Raw genomic sequence first — 25,651 nt, 5'->3', positions numbered from 1 at the left:
TAGATTAACAAAAATACTACCATTCTAAATGTTAAATTTATCATCATTTTTGCTAAACTTGCAGATAAAAATTAGACATTTCTGTTTTCATTGAAAACAGATGACCTAAGAGTGAATGTTATAATACAACATAACATGATTGCAGCTTCTAATGTATTAACTTGATCACACCAACGCTCTGCAGCATTGGATGGTTGCTGGCATTGTCAGGTGAAAATTGAAGTACTGGGAAAAATGGCTACATGGAGATACTGGGTTGAGTGGCATCTTTTTCAAAGGTTGGAAAACAGTAGTTAGAAATGATGCTACAATTCATATGTTAGCTTTAAATAGAAAAAAATGACACTTTGTTACCAATCTCTTTTACAATAACAAAATAAATTGAAACTTCTATAGTTCTTTAATCAGTTGTTTGCTGTATTATGATATTTTTTATGGTTAAAAGCTAAATGATTTTAGGATAAAATGTATTCTCATTAGCAGAGAAAGAATAGAGTTTATAATTGAACAAACAACACATCTAACATTGGATATTAGTAGGAAAGGCTTCTTAAAAGTGGAACTGATTGAATAAGTTCAGTATTGACAAATCTGGTTTCACTGGGGATTGAACCCAGGACCTTCCACGAGTAAAGCAGATGTGATAACCCTTACACTATGAAACCAAGATGAGAGGCTCATGGGTGGCCAAGTTTGTATGATCACAAATGTGCATGATCACTTTGTTACCAATTTATTATACAATAACAAAATAAATTGAAACTTCTTTAGTTCTTTAATCAGTTGTTTGCTCTATTATGATAGTTTTTTATGGTTGAAAGCTAAATGTTTTTAAGATAAAATGTATTCTCATTAGCAGTGAAGAAACAACATATTTCACATTGGGCAGTAGCAGGAAAGCCTTCCTTAAAGTATACCTGTTGGTATAGGTCATTATTAATAAATATGATTTCACTGGGGATTGAACCCAGGACCTTCTGCGTGTAAAGCAGGTGTGATAACCACTAGACTATGAAACCAAGACGGAAGCTGTCCTCACATGGTTGGTCAAACTTGCAAGATCAAAAATTTTAGTTAAAACTTAGTAAAGAGGAATGAGCACAATGTCAAATAAACCTGTATATATCTATTTCAAATGAACATTTTACAAAGTTTTTCAAGCTAATAATATTTATATTTGAAAAAAATATGCATTATTTCTAGCAACTTGAACATTTGTATTCTACTGACATGAGATTTAACAAGATTGTCTTGCTATCTATTTTCTTGCCTTGTTATCAAGAACTGCTTGCATATTTTGGTAAGACTTTGTAGAAATAAAATGCCTTTTAATGACATAATTCAAGTATACTGCTTAAAAAAAACTTGTAGATTAACAAAAATACTACCATTCCAAATGTAAAATTTATCATCATTTTTGCTAAACTTGCAGATAAAAATTGGACATTTCTGTTTTCATTGAAAACAGATGACCTAAGAGTGAATGTTATAATACAACATAACATGATTGCAGCTTCTAATGTATTAACTTGATCACACCAACCCTCTGCAGCATTGGATGGTTACTGGCATTGTCAGGTGAAAATTAAAGTACTGGGAAAAGGGCTACATGGTGATACTGGGTTGAGTGGCATCTTTTTCAAAGGTTGGGAAAACAGTAGTTAGAAATGATGCTACAATTCATATGTTAGCTTTAATTAGAAAAAAATGACACTGTTACCTATCTCTTTTACAATAACAAAATAAATTGAAACTTCTTTAGTTCTTTAATCAGTTGTTTGCTGTATTATGATATTTTTTATGGTTAAAAGCTAAATGATTTTAGGATAAAATGTATTCTCATTAGCAGAGAAAGAATAGAGTTTATAATTGAACAAACAACACATCTAACATTGGATATTAGTAGGAAAGGCTTCTTAAAAGTGGACCAGATAGAATAAGTTCAGTATTGACAAATCTGTTTTCACTGGGAATTGAAGCCAGGAACTTCCATGAGTAAAGCAGATGTGATAACCCTTACACTATGAAACCAAGATAGGTGGATGATGGGTGGCCAAGTTTATATGATCACAAATGTGCATGATCACTTTGTTACCAATTTATTATACAATAACAAAATAAATTGAAACTTCTTTAGTTCTTTAATCAGTTGTTTGCTCTATTATGATAGTTTTTTATGGTTGAAAGCTAAATGTTTTTAAGATAAAATGTATTCTCATTAGCAGTGAAGAAACAACATATTTCACATTGGGCAGTAGCAGGAAAGCCTTCCTTAAAGTATACCTGTTGGTATAGGTCATTATTAATAAATATGATTTCACTGGGGATTGAACCCAGGACCTTCTGCGTGTAAAGCAGATGTGATAACCACTACACTATGAAACCAAGACGGAGGCTGTTCTCACATGGTTGGTCAAACTTGCAAGATCAAACATTTTAGTTAAAACTTAGTAAAGAGTAATGAGCACAATGTCAAATAAACCTGTATATATCTATTTCAAATGAACATTTTACAAAGTTTTTCAAGCTAATAATATTTATATTTGAAAAAAATATGCATTATTTCTAGCAACTTGAACATTTGTATTCTACTGACATGAGATTTAACAAGATTGTCTTGCTATGTATTTTCTTGCCTTGTTATCAAGAGCTGCTTGCATATTTTGGTAAGACTTTGTAGAAATAAAATGCCTTTTAATGACATAATTCAAGTATACTGCTTAAAAAAAACTTGTAGATTAACAAAAATACTACCATTCTAAATGTTAAATTTATCATCATTTTTGCTAAACTTGCAGATAAAAATTAGACATTTCTGTTTTCATTGAAAACAGATGACCTAAGAGTGAATGTTATAATACAACATAACATGATTGCAGCTTCTAATGTATTAACTTGATCACACCAACGCTCTGCAGCATTGGATGGTTGCTGGCATTGTCAGGTGAAAATTGAAGTACTGGGAAAAATGGCTACATGGAGATACTGGGTTGAGTGGCATCTTTTTCAAAGGTTGGAAAACAGTAGTTAGAAATGATGCTACAATTCATATGTTAGCTTTAAATAGAAAAAAATGACACTTTGTTACCAATCTCTTTTACAATAACAAAATAAATTGAAACTTCTATAGTTCTTTAATCAGTTGTTTGCTGTATTATGATATTTTTTATGGTTAAAAGCTAAATGATTTTAGGATAAAATGTATTCTCATTAGCAGAGAAAGAATAGAGTTTATAATTGAACAAACAACACATCTAACATTGGATATTAGTAGGAAAGGCTTCTTAAAAGTGGAACTGATTGAATAAGTTCAGTATTGACAAATCTGGTTTCACTGGGGATTGAACCCAGGACCTTCCACGAGTAAAGCAGATGTGATAACCCTTACACTATGAAACCAAGATGAGAGGCTCATGGGTGGCCAAGTTTGTATGATCACAAATGTGCATGATCACTTTGTTACCAATTTATTATACAATAACAAAATAAATTGAAACTTCTTTAGTTCTTTAATCAGTTGTTTGCTCTATTATGATAGTTTTTTATGGTTGAAAGCTAAATGTTTTTAAGATAAAATGTATTCTCATTAGCAGTGAAGAAACAACATATTTCACATTGGGCAGTAGCAGGAAAGCCTTCCTTAAAGTATACCTGTTGGTATAGGTCATTATTAATAAATATGATTTCACTGGGGATTGAACCCAGGACCTTCTGCGTGTAAAGCAGGTGTGATAACCACTAGACTATGAAACCAAGACGGAAGCTGTCCTCACATGGTTGGTCAAACTTGCAAGATCAAAAATTTTAGTTAAAACTTAGTAAAGAGTAATGAGCACAATGTCAAATAAACCTGTATATATCTATTTCAAATGAACATTTTACAAAGTTTTTCAAGCTAATAATATTTATATTTGAAAAAAATATGCATTATTTCTAGCAACTTGAACATTTGTATTCTACTGACATGAGATTTAACAAGATTGTCTTGCTATCTATTTTCTTGCCTTGTTATCAAGAACTGCTTGCATATTTTGGTAAGACTTTGTAGAAATAAAATGCCTTTTAATGACATAATTCAAGTATACTGCTTAAAAAAAACTTGTAGATTAACAAAAATACTACCATTCCAAATGTTAAATTTATCATCATTTTTGCTAAACTTGCAGATAAAAATTGGACATTTCTGTTTTCATTGAAAACAGATGACCTAAGAGTGAATGTTATAATACAACATAACATGATTGCAGCTTCTAATGTATTAACTTGATCACACCAACCCTCTGCAGCATTGGATGGTTACTGGCATTGTCAGGTGAAAATTAAAGTACTGGGAAAAGGGCTACATGGTGATACTGGGTTGAGTGGCATCTTTTTCAAAGGTTGGGAAAACAGTAGTTAGAAATGATGCTACAATTCATATGTTAGCTTTAATTAGAAAAAAATGACACTGTTACCTATCTCTTTTACAATAACAAAATAAATTGAAACTTCTTTAGTTCTTTAATCAGTTGTTTGCTGTATTATGATATTTTTTATGGTTAAAAGCTAAATGATTTTAGGATAAAATGTATTCTCATTAGCAGAGAAAGAATAGAGTTTATAATTGAACAAACAACACATCTAACATTGGATATTAGTAGGAAAGGCTTCTTAAAAGTGGACCAGATAGAATAAGTTCAGTATTGACAAATCTGTTTTCACTGGGAATTGAAGCCAGGAACTTCCATGAGTAAAGCAGATGTGATAACCCTTACACTATGAAACCAAGATAGGTGGATGATGGGTGGCCAAGTTTATATGATCACAAATGTGCATGATCACTTTGTTACCAATTTATTATACAATAACAAAATAAATTGAAACTTCTTTAGTTCTTTAATCAGTTGTTTGCTCTATTATGATAGTTTTTTATGGTTGAAAGCTAAATGTTTTTAAGATAAAATGTATTCTCATTAGCAGTGAAGAAACAACATATTTCACATTGGGCAGTAGCAGGAAAGCCTTCCTTAAAGTATACCTGTTGGTATAGGTCATTATTAATAAATATGATTTCACTGGGGATTGAACCCAGGACCTTCTGCGTGTAAAGCAGATGTGATAACCACTACACTATGAAACCAAGACGGAGGCTGTCCTCACATGGTTGGTCAAACTTGCAAGATCAAAAATTTTAGTTAAAACTTAGTAAAGAGTAATGAGCACAATGTCAAATAAACCTGTATATATCTATTTCAAATGAACATTTTACAATGTTTTTCAAGCTAATAATATTTATATTTGAAAAAAATATGCATTATTTCTAGCAACTTGAACATTTGTATTCTACTGACATGAGATTTAACAAGATTGTCTTGCTATGTATTTTCTTGCCTTGTTATCAAGAGCTGCTTGCATATTTTGGTAAGACTTTGTAGAAATAAAATGCCTTTTAATGACATAATTCAAGTATACTGCTTAAAAAAAACTTGTAGATTAACAAAAATACTACCATTCCAAATGTTACATTTATCATCATTTTTGCTAAACTTGCAGATAAAAATTGGACATTTCTGTTTTCATTGAAAACAGATGACCTAAGAGTGAATGTTATAATACAACATAACATGATTGCAGCTTCTAATGTATTAACTTGATCACACCAACGCTCTGCAGCATTGGATGGTTGCTGGCATTGTCAGGTGAAAATTGAAGTACTGGGAAAAATGGCTACATGGAGATACTGGGTTGAGTGGCATCTTTTTCAATGGTTGGAAAACAGTAGTTAGAAATGATGCTACAATTCATTATGTTAGCTTTAAATAGAAAAAAATGACACTTTGTTACCAATCTCTTTTACAATAACAAAATAAATTGAAACTTCTATAGTTCTTTAATCAGTTGTTTGCTGTATTATGATATTTTTTATGGTTAAAAGGTAAATGATTTTAGGATAAAATGTATTCTCATTAGCAGAGAAAGAATAGAGTTTATAATTGAACAAACAACACATCTAACATTGGATATTAGTAGAAAAGGCTTCTTAAAAGTGGAACTGATTGAATAAGTTCAGTATTGACAAATCTGGTTTCACTGGGGATTGAACCCAGAACCTTCCATGAGTAAAGCAGATGTGATAACCCTTACACTATGAAACCAAGATAGGTGGATGATGGGTGGCCAAGTTTGTATGATCACAAATGTGCATGATCACTTTGTTACCAATTTATTATACAATAACAAAATAAATTGAAACTTCTTTAGTTCTTTAATCAGTTGTTTGCTCTATTATGATAGTTTTTTATGGTTGAAAGCTAAATGTTTTTAAGATAAAATGTATTCTCATTAGCAGTGAAGAAACAGTTTGTAAGTGAACAAACAACATCTTTCACATTGGGCAGTAGCAGGAAAGCCTTCCTTAAAGTATACCTGTTGGTATAGGTCATTATTAATAAATATGATTTCACTGGGGATTGAACCCAGGACCTTCTGCGTGTAAAGCAGATGTGATAACCACTACACTATGAAACCAAGACGGAGGCTGTCCTCACATGGTTGGTCAAACTTGCAAGATCAAAAATTTTAGTTAAAACTTAGTAAAGAGTAATGAGCACAATGTCAAATAAACCTTTATATATCTATTTCAAATGAACATTTTACAATGTTTTTCAAGCTAATAATATTTATATTTGAAAAAAATATGCATTATTTCTAGCAACTTGAACATTTGTATTCTACTGACATGAGATTTAACAAGATTGTCTTGCTATGTATTTTCTTGCCTTGTTATCAAGAGCTGCTTGCATATTTTGGTAAGACTTTGTAGAAATAAAATGCCTTTTAATGACATAATTCAAGTATACTGCTTAAAAAAAACTTGTAGATTAACAAAAATACTACCATTCCAAATGTTACATTTATCATCATTTTTGCTAAACTTGCAGATAAAAATTGGACATTTCTGTTTTCATTGAAAACAGATGACCTAAGAGTGAATGTTATAATACAACATAACATGATTGCAGCTTCTAATGTATTAACTTGATCACACCAACGCTCTGCAGCATTGAATGGTTGCTGGCATTGTCAGGTGAAAATTGAAGTACTGGGAAAAATGGCTACATGGAGATACTGGGTTGAGTGGCATCTTTTTCAATGGTTGGAAAACAGTAGTTAGAAATGATGCTACAATTCATATGTTAGCTTTAAATCGAAAAAAATGACACTTTGTTACCAATCTCTTTTACAATAACAAAATAAATTGAAACTTCTATTGTTCTTTAATCAGTTGTTTGCTGTATTATGATATTTTTTATGGTTAAAAGGTAAATGATTTTAGGATAAAATGTATTCTCATTAGCAGAGAAAGAATAGAGTTTATAATTGAACAAACAACACATCTAACATTGGATATTAGTAGAAAAGGCTTCTTAAAAGTGGAACTGATTGAATAAGTTCAGTATTGACAAATCTGGTTTCACTGGGGATTGAACCCAGGACCTTCCACGAGTAAAGCAGATGTGATAACCCTTACACTATGAAACCAAGATGAGAGGCTCATGGGTGGCCAAGTTTGTATGATCACAAATGTGCATGATCACTTTGTTACCAATTTATTATACAATAACAAAATAAATTGAAACTTCTTTAGTTCTTTAATCAGTTGTTTGCTCTATTATGATAGTTTTTTATGGTTGAAAGCTAAATGTTTTTAAGATAAAATGTATTCTCATTAGCAGTGAAGAAACAGTTTGTAAGTGAACAAACAACATATTTCACATTGGGCAGTAGCAGGAAAGCCTTCCTTAAAGTATACCTGTTGGTATAGGTCATTATTAATAAATATGATTTCACTGGGGATTGAACCCAGGACCTTCTGCGTGTAAAGCAGATGTGATAACCACTACACTATGAAACAAAGACGGAAGGTGTCCTCACATGGTTGGTCAAACTTGCAAGATCAAAACTTTTAGTTAAAACTTAGTAAAGAGTAATGAGCACAATGTCAAATAAACCTGTATATATCTATTTCAAATGAACATTTTACAAAGTTTTTCAAGCTAATAATATTTATATTTGAAAAAAATATGCATTATTTCTAGCAACTTGAACATTTGTATTCTACTGACATGAGATTTAACAAGATTGTCTTGCTATCTATTTTCTTGCCTTGTTATCAAGAACTGCTTGCATATTTTGGTAAGACTTTGTAGAATAAAATGCCTTTTAATGACATAATTCAAGTATACTGCTTAAAAAAAATTTGTAGATTAACAAAAATACTACCATTCCAAATGTTAAATTTATCATCATTTTTGCTAAACTTGCAGATAAAAATTGGACATTTCTGTTTTCATTGAAAACAGATGACCTAAGAGTGAATGTTATAATACAACATAACATGATTGCAGCTTCTAATGTATTAACTTGATCACACCAACCCTCTGCAGCATTGGATGGTTACTGGCATTGTCAGGAGAAAATTGAAGAACTGGGAAAAGGGCTACATGGTGATACTGGGTTGAGTGGCATCTTTTTCAAAGGTTGGGAAAACAGTAGTTAGAAATGATGCTACAATTCATATGTTAGCTTTAATTAGAAAAAAATGACACTGTTACCTATCTCTTTTACAATAACAAAATAAATTGAAACTTCTTTAGTTCTTTAATCAGTTGTTTGCTGTATTATGATATTTTTTATGGTTAAAAGCTATATGATTTTAGGATAAAATGTATTCTCATTAGCAGAGAAAGAATAGAGTTTATAATTGAACAAACAACACATCTAACATTGGATATTAGTAGGAAAGGCTTCTTAAAAGTGGACCAGACAGAATAAGTTCAGTATTGACAAATCTGGTTTCACTGGGGATTGAAGCCAGGAACTTCCATGAGTAAAGCAGATGTGATAACCCTTACACTATGAAACCAAGATAGGTGGATGATGGGTGGCCAAGTTTGTATGATCACAAATGTGCATGATCACTTTGTTACCAATTTATTATACAATAACAAAATAAATTGAAACTTCTTTAGTTCTTTAATCAGTTGTTTGCTCTATTATGATAGTTTTTTATGGTTGAAAGCTAAATGTTTTTAAGATAAAATGTATTCTCATTAGCAGTGAAGAAACAGTTTGTAAGTGAACAAACAACATATTTCACATTGGGCAGTAGCAGGAAAGCCTTCCTTAAAGTATACCTGTTGGTATAGGTCATTATTAATAAATATGATTTCACTGGGGATTGAACCCAGGACCTTCTGCGTGTAAAGCAGATGTGATAACCACTACACTATGAAACCAAGACGGAGGCTGTTCTCACATGGTTGGTCAAACTTGCAAGATCAAACATTTTAGTTAAAACTTAGTAAAGAGTAATGAGCACAATGTCAAATAAACCTGTATATATCTATTTCAAATGAACATTTTACAAAGTTTTTCAAGCTAATAATATTTATATTTGAAAAAAATATGCATTATTTCTAGCAACTTGAACATTTGTATTCTACTGACATGAGATTTAACAAGATTGTCTTGCTATGTATTTTCTTGCCTTGTTATCAAGAGCTGCTTGCATATTTTGGTAAGACTTTGTAGAAATAAAATGCCTTTTAATGACATAATTCAAGTATACTGCTTAATAAAAACTTGTAGATTAACAAAAATACTACCATTCTAAATGTTAAATTTATCATCATTTTTGCTAAACTTGCAGATAAAAATTAGACATTTCTGTTTTCATTGAAAACAGATGACCTAAGAGTGAATGTTATAATACAACATAACATGATTGCAGCTTCTAATGTATTAACTTGATCACACCAACGCTCTGCAGCATTGGATGGTTGCTGGCATTGTCAGGTGAAAATTGAAGTACTGGGAAAAATGGCTACATGGAGATACTGGGTTGAGTGGCATCTTTTTCAAAGGTTGGAAAACAGTAGTTAGAAATGATGCTACAATTCATATGTTAGCTATAAATAGAAAAAAATGACACTTTGTTACCAATCTCTTTTACAATAACAAAATAAATTGAAACTTCTATAGTTCTTTAATCAGTTGTTTGCTGTATTATGATATTTTTTATGGTTAAAAGCTAAATGATTTTAGGATAAAATGTATTCTCATTAGCAGAGAAAGAATAGAGTTTATAATTGAACAAACAACACATCTAACATTGGATATTAGTAGGAAAGGCTTCTTAAAAGTGGAACTGATTGAATAAGTTCAGTATTGACAAATCTGGTTTCACTGGGGATTGATTCCAGGACCTTCCACGAGTAAAGCAGATGTGATAACCCTTACACTATGAAACCAAGATGAGAGGCTCATGGGTGGCCAAGTTTGTATGATCACAAATGTGCATGATCACTTTGTTACCAATTTATTATACAATAACAAAATAAATTGAAACTTCTTTAGTTCTTTAATCAGTTGTTTGCTCTATTATGATAGTTTTTTATGGTTGAAAGCTAAATGTTTTTAAGATAAAATGTATTCTCATTAGCAGTGAAGAAACAACATATTTCACATTGGGCAGTAGCAGGAAAGCCTTCCTTAAAGTATACCTGTTGGTATAGGTCATTATTAATAAATATGATTTCACTGGGGATTGAACCCAGGACCTTCTGCGTGTAAAGCAGGTGTGATAACCACTAGACTATGAAACCAAGACGGAAGCTGTCCTCACATGGTTGGTCAAACTTGCAAGATCAAAAATTTTAGTTAAAACTTAGTAAAGAGTAATGAGCACAATGTCAAATAAACCTGTATATATCTATTTCAAATGAACATTTTACAAAGTTTTTCAAGCTAATAATATTTATATTTGAAAAAAATATGCATTATTTCTAGCAACTTGAACATTTGTATTCTACTGACATGAGATTTAACAAGATTGTCTTGCTATCTATTTTCTTGCCTTGTTATCAAGAACTGCTTGCATATTTTGGTAAGACTTTGTAGAAATAAAATGCCTTTTAATGACATAATTCAAGTATACTGCTTAAAAAAAACTTGTAGATTAACAAAAATACTACCATTCCAAATGTTAAATTTATCATCATTTTTGCTAAACTTGCAGATAAAAATTAGACATTTCTGTTTTCATTGAAAACAGATGACCTAAGAGTGAATGTTATAATACAACATAACATGATTGCAGCTTCTAATGTATTAACTTGATCACACCAACCCTCTGCAGCATTGGATGGTTACTGGCATTGTCAGGTGAAAATTAAAGTACTGGGAAAAGGGCTACATGGTGATACTGGGTTGAGTGGCATCTTTTTCAAAGGTTGGGAAAACAGTAGTTAGAAATGATGCTACAATTCATATGTTAGCTTTAATTAGAAAAAAATGACACTGTTACCTATCTCTTTTACAATAACAAAATAAATTGAAACTTCTTTAGTTCTTTAATCAGTTGTTTGCTGTATTATGATATTTTTTATGGTTAAAAGCTAAATGATTTTAGGATAAAATGTATTCTCATTAGCAGAGAAAGAATAGAGTTTATAATTGAACAAACAACACATCTAACATTGGATATTAGTAGGAAAGGCTTCTTAAAAGTGGACCAGATAGAATAAGTTCAGTATTGACAAATCTGTTTTCACTGGGAATTGAAGCCAGGAACTTCCATGAGTAAAGCAGATGTGATAACCCTTACACTATGAAACCAAGATAGGTGGATGATGGGTGGCCAAGTTTATATGATCACAAATGTGCATGATCACTTTGTTACCAATTTATTATACAATAACAAAATAAATTGAAACTTCTTTAGTTCTTTAATCAGTTGTTTGCTCTATTATGATAGTTTTTTATGGTTGAAAGCTAAATGTTTTTAAGATAAAATGTATTCTCATTAGCAGTGAAGAAACAGTTTGTAAGTGAACAAACAACATCTTTCACATTGGGCAGTAGCAGGAAAGCCTTCCTTAAAGTATACCTGTTGGTATAGGTCATTATTAATAAATATGATTTCACTGGGGATTGAACCCAGGACCTTCTGCGTGTAAAGCAGATGTGATAACCACTACACTATGAAACCAAGGCGGAGGCTGTTCTCACATGGTTGGTCAAACTTGCAAGATCAAAAATTTTAGTTAAAACTTAGTAAAGAGTAATGAGCACAATGTCAAATAAACCTGTATATATCTATTTCAAATGAACATTTTACAAAGATTTTCAAGCTAATAATATTTATATTTGAAAAAAATATGCATTATTTTTTAGCAACTTGAACATTTGTATTCTACTGACATGAGATTTAACAAGATTGTCTTGCTATGTATTTTCTTGCCTTGTTATCAAGAGCTGCTTGCATATTTTGGTAAGACTTTGTAGAAATAAAATGCCTTTTAATGACATAATTCAAGTATACTGCTTAAAAAAAACTTGTAGATTAACAAAAATACTACCATTCCAAATGTTACATTTATCATCATTTTTGCTAAACTTGCAGATAAAAATTGGACATTTCTGTTTTCATTGAAAACAGATGACCTAAGAGTGAATGTTATAATACAACATAACATGATTGCAGCTTCTAATGTATTAACTTGATCACACCAACGCTCTGCAGCATTGGATGGTTGCTGGCATTGTCAGGTGAAAATTGAAGTACTGGGAAAAATGGCTACATGGAGATACTGGGTTGAGTGGCATCTTTTTCAATGGTTGGAAAACAGTAGGTAGAAATGATGCTACAATTCATATGTTAGCTTTAAATAGAAAAAAATGACACTTTGTTACCAATCTCTTTTACAATAACAAAATAAATTGAAACTTCTATAGTTCTTTAATCAGTTGTTTGCTGTATTATGATATTTTTTATGGTTAAAAGCTAAATGATTTTAGGATAAAATGTATTCTCATTAGCAGAGAAAGAATAGAGTTTATAATTGAACAAACAACACATCTAACATTGGATATTAGTAGAAAAGGCTTCTTAAAAGTGGAACTGATTGAATAAGTTCAGTATTGACAAATCTGGTTTCACTGGGGATTGAACCCAGAACCTTCCACGAGTAAAGCAGATGTGATAACCCTTACACTATGAAACCAAGATGAGAGGCTCATGGGTGGCCAAGTTTGTATGATCACAAATGTGCATGATCACTTTGTTACCAATTTATTATACAATAACAAAATAAATTGAAACTTCTTTAGTTCTTTAATCAGTTGTTTGCTCTATTATGATAGTTTTTTATGGTTGAAAGCTAAATGTTTTTAAGATAAAATGTATTCTCATTAGCAGTGAAGAAACAACATATTTCACATTGGGCAGTAGCAGGAAAGCCTTCCTTAAAGTATACCTGTTGGTATAGGTCATTATTAATAAATATGATTTCACTGGGGATTGAACCCAGGACCTTCTGCGTGTAAAGCAGGTGTGATAACCACTAGACTATGAAACCAAGACGGAAGCTGTCCTCACATGGTTGGTCAAACTTGCAAGATCAAAAATTTTAGTTAAAACTTAGTAAAGAGTAATGAGCACAATGTCAAATAAACCTGTATATATCTATTTCAAATGAACATTTTACAAAGTTTTTCAAGCTAATAATATTTATATTTGAAAAAAATATGCATTATTTCTAGCAACTTGAACATTTGTATTCTACTGACATGAGATTTAACCAGATTGTCTTGCTATCTATTTTCTTGCCTTGTTATCAAGAACTGCTTGCATATTTTGGTAAGACTTTGTAGAAATAAAATGCCTTTTAATGACATAATTCAAGTATACTGCTTAAAAAAAACTTGTAGATTAACAAAAATACTACCATTCCAAATGTTAAATTTATCATCATTTTTGCTAAACTTGCAGATAAAAATTGGACATTTCTGTTTTCATTGAAAACAGATGACCTAAGAGTGAATGTTATAATACAACATAACATGATTGCAGCTTCTAATGTATTAACTTGATCACACCAACCCTCTGCAGCATTGGATGGTTACTGGCATTGTCAGGTGAAAATTAAAGTACTGGGAAAAGGGCTACATGGTGATACTGGGTTGAGTGGCATCTTTTTCAAAGGTTGGGAAAACAGTAGTTAGAAATGATGCTACAATTCATATGTTAGCTTTAATTAGAAAAAAATGACACTGTTACCTATCTCTTTTACAATAACAAAATAAATTGAAACTTCTTTAGTTCTTTAATCAGTTGTTTGCTGTATTATGATATTTTTTATGGTTAAAAGCTAAATGATTTTAGGATAAAATGTATTCTCAGTAGCAGAGAAAGAATAGAGTTTATAATTGAACAAACAACACATCTAACATTGGATATTAGTAGGAAAGGCTTCTTAAAAGTGGACCAGATAGAATAAGTTCAGTATTGACAAATCTGTTTTCACTGGGAATTGAAGCCAGGAACTTCCATGAGTAAAGCAGATGTGATAACCCTTACACTATGAAACCAAGATAGGTGGATGATGGGTGGCCAAGTTTATATGATCACAAATGTGCATGATCACTTTGTTACCAATTTATTATACAATAACAAAATAAATTGAAACTTCTTTAGTTCTTTAATCAGTTGTTTGCTCTATTATGATAGTTTTTTATGGTTGAAAGCTAAATGTTTTTAAGATAAAATGTATTCTCATTAGCAGTGAAGAAACAACATATTTCACATTGGGCAGTAGCAGGAAAGCCTTCCTTAAAGTATACCTGTTGGTATAGGTCATTATTAATAAATATGATTTCACTGGGGATTGAACCCAGGACCTTCTGCGTGTAAAGCAGATGTGATAACCACTACACTATGAAACCAAGACGGAGGCTGTCCTCACATGGTTGGTCAAACTTGCAAGATCAAAAATTTTAGTTAAAACTTAGTAAAGAGTAATGAGCACAATGTCAAATAAACCTGTATATATCTATTTCAAATGAACATTTTACAAAGTTTTTCAAGCTAATAATATTTATATTTGAAAAAAATATGCATTATTTCTAGCAACTTGAACATTTGTATTCTACTGACATGAGATTTAACAAGATTGTCTTGCTATGTATTTTCTTGCCTTGTTATCAAGAGCTGCTTGCATATTTTGGTAAGACTTTGTAGAAATAAAATGCCTTTTAATGACATAATTCAAGTATACTGCTTAAAAAAAACTTGTAGATTAACAAAAATACTACCATTCCAAATGTTACATTTATCATCATTTTTGCTAAACTTGCAGATAAAAATTGGACATTTCTGTTTTCATTGAAAACAGATGACCTAAGAGTGAATGTTATAATACAACATAACATGATTGCAGCTTCTAATGTATTAACTTGATCACACCAACGCTCTGCAGCATTGGATGGTTGCTGGCATTGTCAGGTGAAAATTGAAGTACTGGGAAAAATGGCTACATGGAGATACTGGGTTGAGTGGCATCTTTTTCAATGGTTGGAAAACAGTAGTTAGAAATGATGCTACAATTCATATGTTAGCTTTAAATAGAAAAAAATGACACTTTGTTACCAATCTCTTTTACAATAACAAAATAAATTGAAACTTCTATAGTTCTTTAATCAGTTGTTTGCTGTATTATGATATTTTTTATGGTTAAAAGGTAAATGATTTTAGGATAAAATGTATTCTCATTAGCAGAGAAAGAATAGAGTTTATAATTGAACAAACAACACATCTAACATTGGATATTAGTAGAAAAGGCTTCTTAAAAGTGGAACTGATTGAATAAGTTCAGTATTGACAAATCTGGTTTCACTGGGGATTGAACCCAGAACCTTCCATGAGTAAAGCAGATGTGATAACCCTTACACTATGAAACCAAGATAGGTGGATGATGGGTGGCCAAGTTTGTATGATCACAAATGTGCATGATCACTTTGTTACCAATTTATTATACAATAACAAAATAAATTGAAACTTCTTTAGTTCTTTAATCAGTTGTTTGCTCTATTATGATAGTTTTTTATGGTTGAAAGCTAAATGTTTTTAAGATAAAATATATTCTCATTAGCAGTGAAGAAACAGTTTGTAAGTGAACAAACAACATATTTCACATTGGGCAGTTGCAGGAAAGCCTTCCTTAAAGTATACCTGTTGGTATAGGTCATTATTAATAAATATGATTTCACTGGGGATTGAACCCAGGACCTTCTGCGTGTAAAGCAGATGTGATAACCACTACACTATGAAACCAAGACGGAGGCTGTTCTCACATGGTTGGTCAAACTTGCAAGATCAAACATTTTAGTTAAAACTTAGTAAAGAGTAATGAGCACAATGTCAAATAAACCTGTATATATCTATTTCAAATGAACATTTTACAAAGTTTTTCAAGCTAATAATATTTATATTTGAAAAAAATATGCATTATTTCTAGCAACTTGAACATTTGTATTCTACTGACATGAGATTTAACAAGATTGTCTTGCTATGTATTTTCTTGCCTTGTTATCAAGAGCTGCTTGCATATTTTGGTAAGACTTTGTAGAAATAAAATGCCTTTTAATGACATAATTCAAGTATACTGCTTAATAAAAACTTGTAGATTAACAAAAATACTACCATTCTAAATGTTAAATTTATCATCATTTTTGCTAAACTTGCAGATAAAAATTAGACATTTCTGTTTTCATTGAAAACAGATGACCTAAGAGTGAATGTTATAATACAACATAACATGATTGCAGCTTCTAATGTATTAACTTGATCACACCAACGCTCTGCAGCATTGGATGGTTGCTGGCATTGTCAGGTGAAAATTGAAGTACTGGGAAAAATGGCTACATGGAGATACTGGGTTGAGTGGCATCTTTTTCAAAGGTTGGAAAACAGTAGTTAGAAATGATGCTACAATTCATATGTTAGCTATAAATAGAAAAAAATGACACTTTGTTACCAATCTCTTTTACAATAACAAAATAAATTGAATCTTCTATAGTTCTTTAATCAGTTGTTTGCTGTATTATGATATTTTTTATGGTTAAAAGCTAAATGATTTTAGGATAAAATGTATTCTCATTAGCAGAGAAAGAATAGAGTTTATAATTGAACAAACAACACATCTAACATTGGATATTAGTAGGAAAGGCTTCTTAAAAGTGGAACTGATTGAATAAGTTCAGTATTGACAAATCTGGTTTCACTGGGGATTGATTCCAGGACCTTCCACGAGTAAAGCAGATGTGATAACCCTTACACTATGAAACCAAGATGAGAGGCTCATGGGTGGCCAAGTTTGTATGATCACAAATGTGCATGATCACTTTGTTACCAATTTATTATACAATAACAAAATAAATTGAAACTTCTTTAGTTCTTTAATCAGTTGTTTGCTCTATTATGATAGTTTTTTATGGTTGAAAGCTAAATGTTTTTAAGATAAAATGTATTCTCATTAGCAGTGAAGAAACAACATATTTCACATTGGGCAGTAGCAGGAAAGCCTTCCTTAAAGTATACCTGTTGGTATAGGTCATTATTAATAAATATGATTTCACTGGGGATTGAACCCAGGACCTTCTGCGTGTAAAGCAGGTGTGATAACCACTAGACTATGAAACCAAGACGGAAGCTGTCCTCACATGGTTGGTCAAACTTGCAAGATCAAAAATTTTAGTTAAAACTTAGTAAAGAGTAATGAGCACAATGTCAAATAAACCTGTATATATCTATTTCAAATGAACATTTTACAAAGTTTTTCAAGCTAATAATATTTATATTTGAAAAAAATATGCATTATTTCTAGCAACTTGAACATTTGTATTCTACTGACATGAGATTTAACAAGATTGTCTTGCTATCTATTTTCTTGCCTTGTTATCAAGAACTGCTTGCATATTTTGGTAAGACTTTGTAGAAATAAAATGCCTTTTAATGACATAATTCAAGTATACTGCTTAAAAAAAACTTGTAGATTAACAAAAATACTACCATTCCAAATGTTAAATTTATCATCATTTTTGCTAAACTTGCAGATAAAAATTAGACATTTCTGTTTTCATTGAAAACAGATGACCTAAGAGTGAATGTTATAATACAACATAACATGATTGCAGCTTCTAATGTATTAACTTGATCACACCAACCCTCTGCAGCATTGGATGGTTACTGGCATTGTCAGGTGAAAATTAAAGTACTGGGAAAAGGGCTACATGGTGATACTGGGTTGAGTGGCATCTTTTTCAAAGGTTGGGAAAACAGTAGTTAGAAATGATGCTACAATTCATATGTTAGCTTTAATTAGAAAAAAATGACACTGTTACCTATCTCTTTTACAATAACAAAATAAATTGAAACTTCTTTAGTTCTTTAATCAGTTGTTTGCTGTATTATGATATTTTTTATGGTTAAAAGCTAAATGATTTTAGGATAAAATGTATTCTCATTAGCAGAGAAAGAATAGAGTTTATAATTGAACAAACAACACATCTAACATTGGATATTAGTAGGAAAGGCTTCTTAAAAGTGGACCAGATAGAATAAGTTCAGTATTGACAAATCTGTTTTCACTGGGAATTGAAGCCAGGAACTTCCATGAGTAAAGCAGATGTGATAACCCTTACACTATGAAACCAAGATAGGTGGATGATGGGTGGCCAAGTTTATATGATCACAAATGTGCATGATCACTTTGTTACCAATTTATTATACAATAACAAAATAAATTGAAACTTCTTTAGTTCTTTAATCAGTTGTTTGCTCTATTATGATAGTTTTTTATGGTTGAAAGCTAAATGTTTTTAAGATAAAATGTATTCTCATTAGCAGTGAAGAAACAGTTTGTAAGTGAACAAACAACATCTTTCACATTGGGCAGTAGCAGGAAAGCCTTCCTTAAAGTATACCTGTTGGTATAGGTCATTATTAATAAATATGATTTCACTGGGGATTGAACCCAGGACCTTCTGCGTGTAAAGCAGATGTGATAACCACTACACTATGAAACCAAGACGGAGGCTGTCCTCACATGGTTGGTCAAACTTGCAAGATCAAAAATTTTAGTTAAAACTTAGTAAAGAGTAATGAGCACAATGTCAAATAAACCTGTATATATCTATTTCAAATGAACATTTTACAAAGTTTTTCAAGCTAATAATATTTATATTTGAAAAAAATATGCATTATTTTTTAGCAACTTGAACATTTGTATTCTACTGACATGAGATTTAACAAGATTGTCTTGCTATGTATTTTCTTGCCTTGTTATCAAGAGCTGCTTGCATATTTTGGTAAGACTTTGTAGAAAAAAAATGCCTTTTAATGACATAATTCAAGTATACTGCTTAAAAAAAACTTGTAGATTAACAAAAATACTACCATTCCAAATGTTACATTTATCATCATTTTTGCTAAACTTGCAGATAAAAATTGGACATTTCTGTTTTCATTGAAAACAGATGACCTAAGAGTGAATGTTATAATACAACATAACATGATTGCAGCTTCTAATGTATTAACTTGATCACACCAACGCTCTGCAGCATTGGATGGTTGCTGGCATTGTCAGGTGAAAATTGAAGTACTGGGAAAAATGGCTACATGGAGATACTGGGTTGAGTGGCATCTTTTTCAATGGTTGGAAAACAGTAGGTAGAAATGATGCTACAATTCATATGTTAGCTTTAAATTGAAAAAAATGACACTTTGTTACCAATCTCTTTTACAATAACAAAATAAATTGAAACTTCTATAGTTCTTTAATCAGTTGTTTGCTGTATTATGATATTTTTTATGGTTAAAAGCTAAATGATTTTAGGATAAAATGTATTCTCATTAGCAGAGAAAGAATAGAGTTTATAATTGAACAAACAACACATCTAACATTGGATATTAGTAGAAAAGGCTTCTTAAAAGTGGAACTGATTGAATAAGTTCAGTATTGACAAATCTGGTTTCACTGGGGATTGAACCCAGAACCTTCCACGAGCAAAGCAGATGTGATAACCCTTACACTATGAAACCAAGATGAGAGGCTCATGGGTGGCCAAGTTTGTATGATCACAAATGTGCATGATCACTTTGTTACCAATTTATTATACAATAACAAAATAAATTGAAACTTCTTTAGTTCTTTAATCAGTTGTTTGCTCTATTATGATAGTTTTTTATGGTTGAAAGCTAAATGTTTTTAAGATAAAATATATTCTCATTAGCAGTGAAGAAACAGTTTGTAAGTGAACAAACAACATATTTCACATTGGGCAGTTGCAGGAAAGCCTTCCTTAAAGTATACCTGTTGGTATAGGTCATTATTAATAAATATGATTTCACTGGGGATTGAACCCAGGACCTTCTGCGTGTAAAGCAGATGTGATAACCACTACACTATGAAACCAAGACGGAGGCTGTTCTCACATGGTTGGTCAAACTTGCAAGATCAAACATTTTAGTTAAAACTTAGTAAAGAGTAATGAGCACAATGTCAAATAAACCTGTATATATCTATTTCAAATGAACATTTTACAAAGTTTTTCAAGCTAATAATATTTATATTTGAAAAAAATATGCATTATTTCTAGCAACTTGAACATTTGTATTCTACTGACATGAGATTTAACAAGATTGTCTTGCTATGTATTTTCTTGCCTTGTTATCAAGAGCTGCTTGCATATTTTGGTAAGACTTTGTAGAAATAAAATGCCTTTTAATGACATAATTCAAGTATACTGCTTAATAAAAACTTGTAGATTAACAAAAATACTACCATTCTAAATGTTAAATTTATCATCATTTTTGCTAAACTTGCAGATAAAAATTAGACATTTCTGTTTTCATTGAAAACAGATGACCTAAGAGTGAATGTTATAATACAACATAACATGATTGCAGCTTCTAATGTATTAACTTGATCACACCAACGCTCTGCAGCATTGGATGGTTGCTGGCATTGTCAGGTGAAAATTGAAGTACTGGGAAAAATGGCTACATGGAGATACTGGGTTGAGTGGCATCTTTTTCAAAGGTTGGAAAACAGTAGTTAGAAATGATGCTACAATTCATATGTTAGCTATAAATAGAAAAAAATGACACTTTGTTACCAATCTCTTTTACAATAACAAAATAAATTGAATCTTCTATAGTTCTTTAATCAGTTGTTTGCTGTATTATGATATTTTTTATGGTTAAAAGCTAAATGATTTTAGGATAAAATGTATTCTCATTAGCAGAGAAAGAATAGAGTTTATAATTGAACAAACAACACATCTAACATTGGATATTAGTAGGAAAGGCTTCTTAAAAGTGGAACTGATTGAATAAGTTCAGTATTGACAAATCTGGTTTCACTGGGGATTGATTCCAGGACCTTCCACGAGTAAAGCAGATGTGATAACCCTTACACTATGAAACCAAGATGAGAGGCTCATGGGTGGCCAAGTTTGTATGATCACAAATGTGCATGATCACTTTGTTACCAATTTATTATACAATAACAAAATAAATTGAAACTTCTTTAGTTCTTTAATCAGTTGTTTGCTCTATTATGATAGTTTTTTATGGTTGAAAGCTAAATGTTTTTAAGATAAAATGTATTCTCATTAGCAGTGAAGAAACAACATATTTCACATTGGGCAGTAGCAGGAAAGCCTTCCTTAAAGTATACCTGTTGGTATAGGTCATTATTAATAAATATGATTTCACTGGGGATTGAACCCAGGACCTTCTGCGTGTAAAGCAGGTGTGATAACCACTAGACTATGAAACCAAGACGGAAGCTGTCCTCACATGGTTGGTCAAACTTGCAAGATCAAAAATTTTAGTTAAAACTTAGTAAAGAGTAATGAGCACAATGTCAAATAAACCTGTATATATCTATTTCAAATGAACATTTTACAAAGTTTTTCAAGCTAATAATATTTATATTTGAAAAAAATATGCATTATTTCTAGCAACTTGAACATTTGTATTCTACTGACATGAGATTTAACAAGATTGTCTTGCTATCTATTTTCTTGCCTTGTTATCAAGAACTGCTTGCATATTTTGGTAAGACTTTGTAGAAATAAAATGCCTTTTAATGACATAATTCAAGTATACTGCTTAAAAAAAACTTGTAGATTAACAAAAATACTACCATTCCAAATGTTAAATTTATCATCATTTTTGCTAAACTTGCAGATAAAAATTAGACATTTCTGTTTTCATTGAAAACAGATGACCTAAGAGTGAATGTTATAATACAACATAACATGATTGCAGCTTCTAATGTATTAACTTGATCACACCAACCCTCTGCAGCATTGGATGGTTACTGGCATTGTCAGGTGAAAATTAAAGTACTGGGAAAAGGGCTACATGGTGATACTGGGTTGAGTGGCATCTTTTTCAAAGGTTGGGAAAACAGTAGTTAGAAATGATGCTACAATTCATATGTTAGCTTTAATTAGAAAAAAATGACACTGTTACCTATCTCTTTTACAATAACAAAATAAATTGAAACTTCTTTAGTTCTTTAATCAGTTGTTTGCTGTATTATGATATTTTTTATGGTTAAAAGCTAAATGATTTTAGGATAAAATGTATTCTCATTAGCAGAGAAAGAATAGAGTTTATAATTGAACAAACAACACATCTAACATTGGATATTAGTAGGAAAGGCTTCTTAAAAGTGGACCAGATAGAATAAGTTCAGTATTGACAAATCTGTTTTCACTGGGAATTGAAGCCAGGAACTTCCATGAGTAAAGCAGATGTGATAACCCTTACACTATGAAACCAAGATAGGTGGATGATGGGTGGCCAAGTTTATATGATCACAAATGTGCATGATCACTTTGTTACCAATTTATTATACAATAACAAAATAAATTGAAACTTCTTTAGTTCTTTAATCAGTTGTTTGCTCTATTATGATAGTTTTTTATGGTTGAAAGCTAAATGTTTTTAAGATAAAATGTATTCTCATTAGCAGTGAAGAAACAGTTTGTAAGTGAACAAACAACATCTTTCACATTGGGCAGTAGCAGGAAAGCCTTCCTTAAAGTATACCTGTTGGTATAGGTCATTATTAATAAATATGATTTCACTGGGGATTGAACCCAGGACCTTCTGCGTGTAAAGCAGATGTGATAACCACTACACTATGAAACCAAGACGGAGGCTGTCCTCACATGGTTGGTCAAACTTGCAAGATCAAAAATTTTAGTTAAAACTTAGTAAAGAGTAATGAGCACAATGTCAAATAAACCTGTATATATCTATTTCAAATGAACATTTTACAAAGTTTTTCAAGCTAATAATATTTATATTTGAAAAAAATATGCATTATTTTTTAGCAACTTGAACATTTGTATTCTACTGACATGAGATTTAACAAGATTGTCTTGCTATGTATTTTCTTGCCTTGTTATCAAGAGCTGCTTGCATATTTTGGTAAGACTTTGTAGAAAAAAAATGCCTTTTAATGACATAATTCAAGTATACTGCTTAAAAAAAACTTGTAGATTAACAAAAATACTACCATTCCAAATGTTACATTTATCATCATTTTTGCTAAACTTGCAGATAAAAATTGGACATTTCTGTTTTCATTGAAAACAGATGACCTAAGAGTGAATGTTATAATACAACATAACATGATTGCAGCTTCTAATGTATTAACTTGATCACACCAACGCTCTGCAGCATTGGATGGTTGCTGGCATTGTCAGGTGAAAATTGAAGTACTGGGAAAAATGGCTACATGGAGATACTGGGTTGAGTGGCATCTTTTTCAATGGTTGGAAAACAGTAGGTAGAAATGATGCTACAATTCATATGTTAGCTTTAAATTGAAAAAAATGACACTTTGTTACCAATCTCTTTTACAATAACAAAATAAATTGAAACTTCTATAGTTCTTTAATCAGTTGTTTGCTGTATTATGATATTTTTTATGGTTAAAAGCTAAATGATTTTAGGATAAAATGTATTCTCATTAGCAGAGAAAGAATAGAGTTTATAATTGAACAAACAACACATCTAACATTGGATATTTGTAGAAAAGGCTTCTTAAAAGTGGAACTGATTGAATAAGTTCAGTATTGACAAATCTGGTTTCACTGGGGATTGAACCCAGAACCTTCCACGAGTAAAGCAGATGTGATAACCCTTACACTATGAAACCAAGATGAGAGGCTCATGGGTGGCCAAGTTTGTATGATCACAAATGTGCATGATCACTTTGTTACCAATTTATTATACAATAACAAAATAAATTGAAACTTCTTTAGTTCTTTAATCAGTTGTTTGCTCTATTATGATAGTTTTTTATGGTTGAAAGCTAAATGTTTTTAAGATAAAATGTATTCTCATTAGCAGTGAAGAAACAACATATTTCACATTGGGCAGTAGCAGGAAAGCCTTCCTTAAAGTATACCTGTTGGTATAGGTCATTATTAATAAATATGATTTCACTGGGGATTGAACCCAGGACCTTCTGCGTGTAAAGCAGGTGTGATAACCACTAGACTATGAAACCAAGACGGAAGCTGTCCTCACATGGTTGGTCAAACTTGCAAGATCAAAAATTTTAGTTAAAACTTAGTAAAGAGTAATGAGCACAATGTCAAATAAACCTGTATATATCTATTTCAAATGAACATTTTACAAAGTTTTTCAAGCTAATAATATTTATATTTGAAAAAAATATGCATTATTTCTAGCAACTTGAACATTTGTATTCTACTGACATGAGATTTAACAAGATTGTCTTGCTATCTATTTTCTTGCCTTGTTATCAAGAACTGCTTGCATATTTTGGTAAGACTTTGTAGAAATAAAATGCCTTTTAATGACATAATTCAAGTATACTGCTTAAAAAAAACTTGTAGATTAACAAAAATACTACCATTCCAAATGTTAAATTTATCATCATTTTTGCTAAACTTGCAGATAAAAATTGGACATTTCTGTTTTCATTGAAAACAGATGACCTAAGAGTGAATGTTATAATACAACATAACATGATTGCAGCTTCTAATGTATTAACTTGATCACACCAACCCTCTGCAGCATTGGATGGTTACTGGCATTGTCAGGTGAAAATTAAAGTACTGGGAAAAGGGCTACATGGTGATACTGGGTTGAGTGGCATCTTTTTCAAAGGTTGGGAAAACAGTAGTTAGAAATGATGCTACAATTCATATGTTAGCTTTAATTAGAAAAAAATGACACTGTTACCTATCTCTTTTACAATAACAAAATAAATTGAAACTTCTTTAGTTCTTTAATCAGTTGTTTGCTGTATTATGATATTTTTTATGGTTAAAAGCTAAATGATTTTAGGATAAAATGTATTCTCATTAGCAGAGAAAGAATAGAGTTTATAATTGAACAAACAACACATCTAACATTGGATATTAGTAGGAAAGGCTTCTTAAAAGTGGACCAGATAGAATAAGTTCAGTATTGACAAATCTGTTTTCACTGGGAATTGAAGCCAGGAACTTCCATGAGTAAAGCAGATGTGATAACCCTTACACTATGAAACCAAGATAGGTGGATGATGGGTGGCCAAGTTTATATGATCACAAATGTGCATGATCACTTTGTTACCAATTTATTATACAATAACAAAATAAATTGAAACTTCTTTAGTTCTTTAATCAGTTGTTTGCTCTATTATGATAGTTTTTTATGGTTGAAAGCTAAATGTTTTTAAGATAAAATGTATTCTCATTAGCAGTGAAGAAACAACATATTTCACATTGGGCA

The 25,651-nt window shown here is 31.1% G+C and overlaps 24 non-coding genes across 24 annotated transcripts; all 24 read right to left on the bottom strand.

The window, feature by feature from the left end:
- Positions 1-592: 592 nt before the first annotated feature.
- TRNAV-UAC (transfer RNA valine (anticodon UAC)) lies at positions 593-665 on the bottom strand. The gene has a single exon. It is a non-coding gene; the product is annotated as a tRNA-Val (tRNA).
- A 281-nt stretch (positions 666-946) lies between these two features.
- TRNAV-UAC (transfer RNA valine (anticodon UAC)) lies at positions 947-1,019 on the bottom strand. Its single transcript has one exon. It is a non-coding gene; the product is annotated as a tRNA-Val (tRNA).
- Positions 1,020-2,312: 1,293 nt separating this feature from the next.
- Positions 2,313-2,385, bottom strand: TRNAV-UAC (transfer RNA valine (anticodon UAC)). Its single transcript has one exon. It is a non-coding gene; the product is annotated as a tRNA-Val (tRNA).
- A 941-nt stretch (positions 2,386-3,326) lies between these two features.
- On the bottom strand, positions 3,327-3,399 carry TRNAV-UAC (transfer RNA valine (anticodon UAC)). Its single transcript has one exon. It is a non-coding gene; the product is annotated as a tRNA-Val (tRNA).
- A 281-nt stretch (positions 3,400-3,680) lies between these two features.
- TRNAV-UAC (transfer RNA valine (anticodon UAC)) lies at positions 3,681-3,753 on the bottom strand. The gene has a single exon. It is a non-coding gene; the product is annotated as a tRNA-Val (tRNA).
- Positions 3,754-5,046: 1,293 nt separating this feature from the next.
- On the bottom strand, positions 5,047-5,119 carry TRNAV-UAC (transfer RNA valine (anticodon UAC)). The gene has a single exon. It is a non-coding gene; the product is annotated as a tRNA-Val (tRNA).
- Positions 5,120-6,434: 1,315 nt separating this feature from the next.
- Positions 6,435-6,507, bottom strand: TRNAV-UAC (transfer RNA valine (anticodon UAC)). Its single transcript has one exon. It is a non-coding gene; the product is annotated as a tRNA-Val (tRNA).
- A 941-nt stretch (positions 6,508-7,448) lies between these two features.
- Positions 7,449-7,521, bottom strand: TRNAV-UAC (transfer RNA valine (anticodon UAC)). Its single transcript has one exon. It is a non-coding gene; the product is annotated as a tRNA-Val (tRNA).
- Positions 7,522-7,821: 300 nt separating this feature from the next.
- Positions 7,822-7,894, bottom strand: TRNAV-UAC (transfer RNA valine (anticodon UAC)). Its single transcript has one exon. It is a non-coding gene; the product is annotated as a tRNA-Val (tRNA).
- Positions 7,895-9,205: 1,311 nt separating this feature from the next.
- TRNAV-UAC (transfer RNA valine (anticodon UAC)) lies at positions 9,206-9,278 on the bottom strand. The gene has a single exon. It is a non-coding gene; the product is annotated as a tRNA-Val (tRNA).
- A 1,295-nt stretch (positions 9,279-10,573) lies between these two features.
- Positions 10,574-10,646, bottom strand: TRNAV-UAC (transfer RNA valine (anticodon UAC)). The gene has a single exon. It is a non-coding gene; the product is annotated as a tRNA-Val (tRNA).
- A 1,312-nt stretch (positions 10,647-11,958) lies between these two features.
- On the bottom strand, positions 11,959-12,031 carry TRNAV-UAC (transfer RNA valine (anticodon UAC)). The gene has a single exon. It is a non-coding gene; the product is annotated as a tRNA-Val (tRNA).
- Positions 12,032-12,973: 942 nt separating this feature from the next.
- On the bottom strand, positions 12,974-13,046 carry TRNAV-UAC (transfer RNA valine (anticodon UAC)). The gene has a single exon. It is a non-coding gene; the product is annotated as a tRNA-Val (tRNA).
- A 281-nt stretch (positions 13,047-13,327) lies between these two features.
- Positions 13,328-13,400, bottom strand: TRNAV-UAC (transfer RNA valine (anticodon UAC)). Its single transcript has one exon. It is a non-coding gene; the product is annotated as a tRNA-Val (tRNA).
- A 1,293-nt stretch (positions 13,401-14,693) lies between these two features.
- TRNAV-UAC (transfer RNA valine (anticodon UAC)) lies at positions 14,694-14,766 on the bottom strand. Its single transcript has one exon. It is a non-coding gene; the product is annotated as a tRNA-Val (tRNA).
- Positions 14,767-16,080: 1,314 nt separating this feature from the next.
- On the bottom strand, positions 16,081-16,153 carry TRNAV-UAC (transfer RNA valine (anticodon UAC)). Its single transcript has one exon. It is a non-coding gene; the product is annotated as a tRNA-Val (tRNA).
- A 1,295-nt stretch (positions 16,154-17,448) lies between these two features.
- Positions 17,449-17,521, bottom strand: TRNAV-UAC (transfer RNA valine (anticodon UAC)). The gene has a single exon. It is a non-coding gene; the product is annotated as a tRNA-Val (tRNA).
- Positions 17,522-18,833: 1,312 nt separating this feature from the next.
- TRNAV-UAC (transfer RNA valine (anticodon UAC)) lies at positions 18,834-18,906 on the bottom strand. The gene has a single exon. It is a non-coding gene; the product is annotated as a tRNA-Val (tRNA).
- Positions 18,907-19,848: 942 nt separating this feature from the next.
- Positions 19,849-19,921, bottom strand: TRNAA-UGC (transfer RNA alanine (anticodon UGC)). The gene has a single exon. It is a non-coding gene; the product is annotated as a tRNA-Ala (tRNA).
- Positions 19,922-20,221: 300 nt separating this feature from the next.
- On the bottom strand, positions 20,222-20,294 carry TRNAV-UAC (transfer RNA valine (anticodon UAC)). Its single transcript has one exon. It is a non-coding gene; the product is annotated as a tRNA-Val (tRNA).
- Positions 20,295-21,589: 1,295 nt separating this feature from the next.
- On the bottom strand, positions 21,590-21,662 carry TRNAV-UAC (transfer RNA valine (anticodon UAC)). The gene has a single exon. It is a non-coding gene; the product is annotated as a tRNA-Val (tRNA).
- Positions 21,663-22,974: 1,312 nt separating this feature from the next.
- TRNAV-UAC (transfer RNA valine (anticodon UAC)) lies at positions 22,975-23,047 on the bottom strand. The gene has a single exon. It is a non-coding gene; the product is annotated as a tRNA-Val (tRNA).
- A 942-nt stretch (positions 23,048-23,989) lies between these two features.
- On the bottom strand, positions 23,990-24,062 carry TRNAV-UAC (transfer RNA valine (anticodon UAC)). Its single transcript has one exon. It is a non-coding gene; the product is annotated as a tRNA-Val (tRNA).
- A 281-nt stretch (positions 24,063-24,343) lies between these two features.
- TRNAV-UAC (transfer RNA valine (anticodon UAC)) lies at positions 24,344-24,416 on the bottom strand. The gene has a single exon. It is a non-coding gene; the product is annotated as a tRNA-Val (tRNA).
- Positions 24,417-25,651: the final 1,235 nt, after the last annotated feature.

This window comes from Taudactylus pleione, unplaced genomic scaffold, assembly GCF_031769625.1.
Source record: "Taudactylus pleione unplaced genomic scaffold, aTauple2 ptg000085l, whole genome shotgun sequence".
NCBI classification, from domain to species: domain Eukaryota; kingdom Metazoa; phylum Chordata; class Amphibia; order Anura; family Myobatrachidae; genus Taudactylus; species Taudactylus pleione.
Note: the sequence above shows the minus strand (reverse complement) of the source record. Positions and strands in the feature narration are given on the sequence as shown.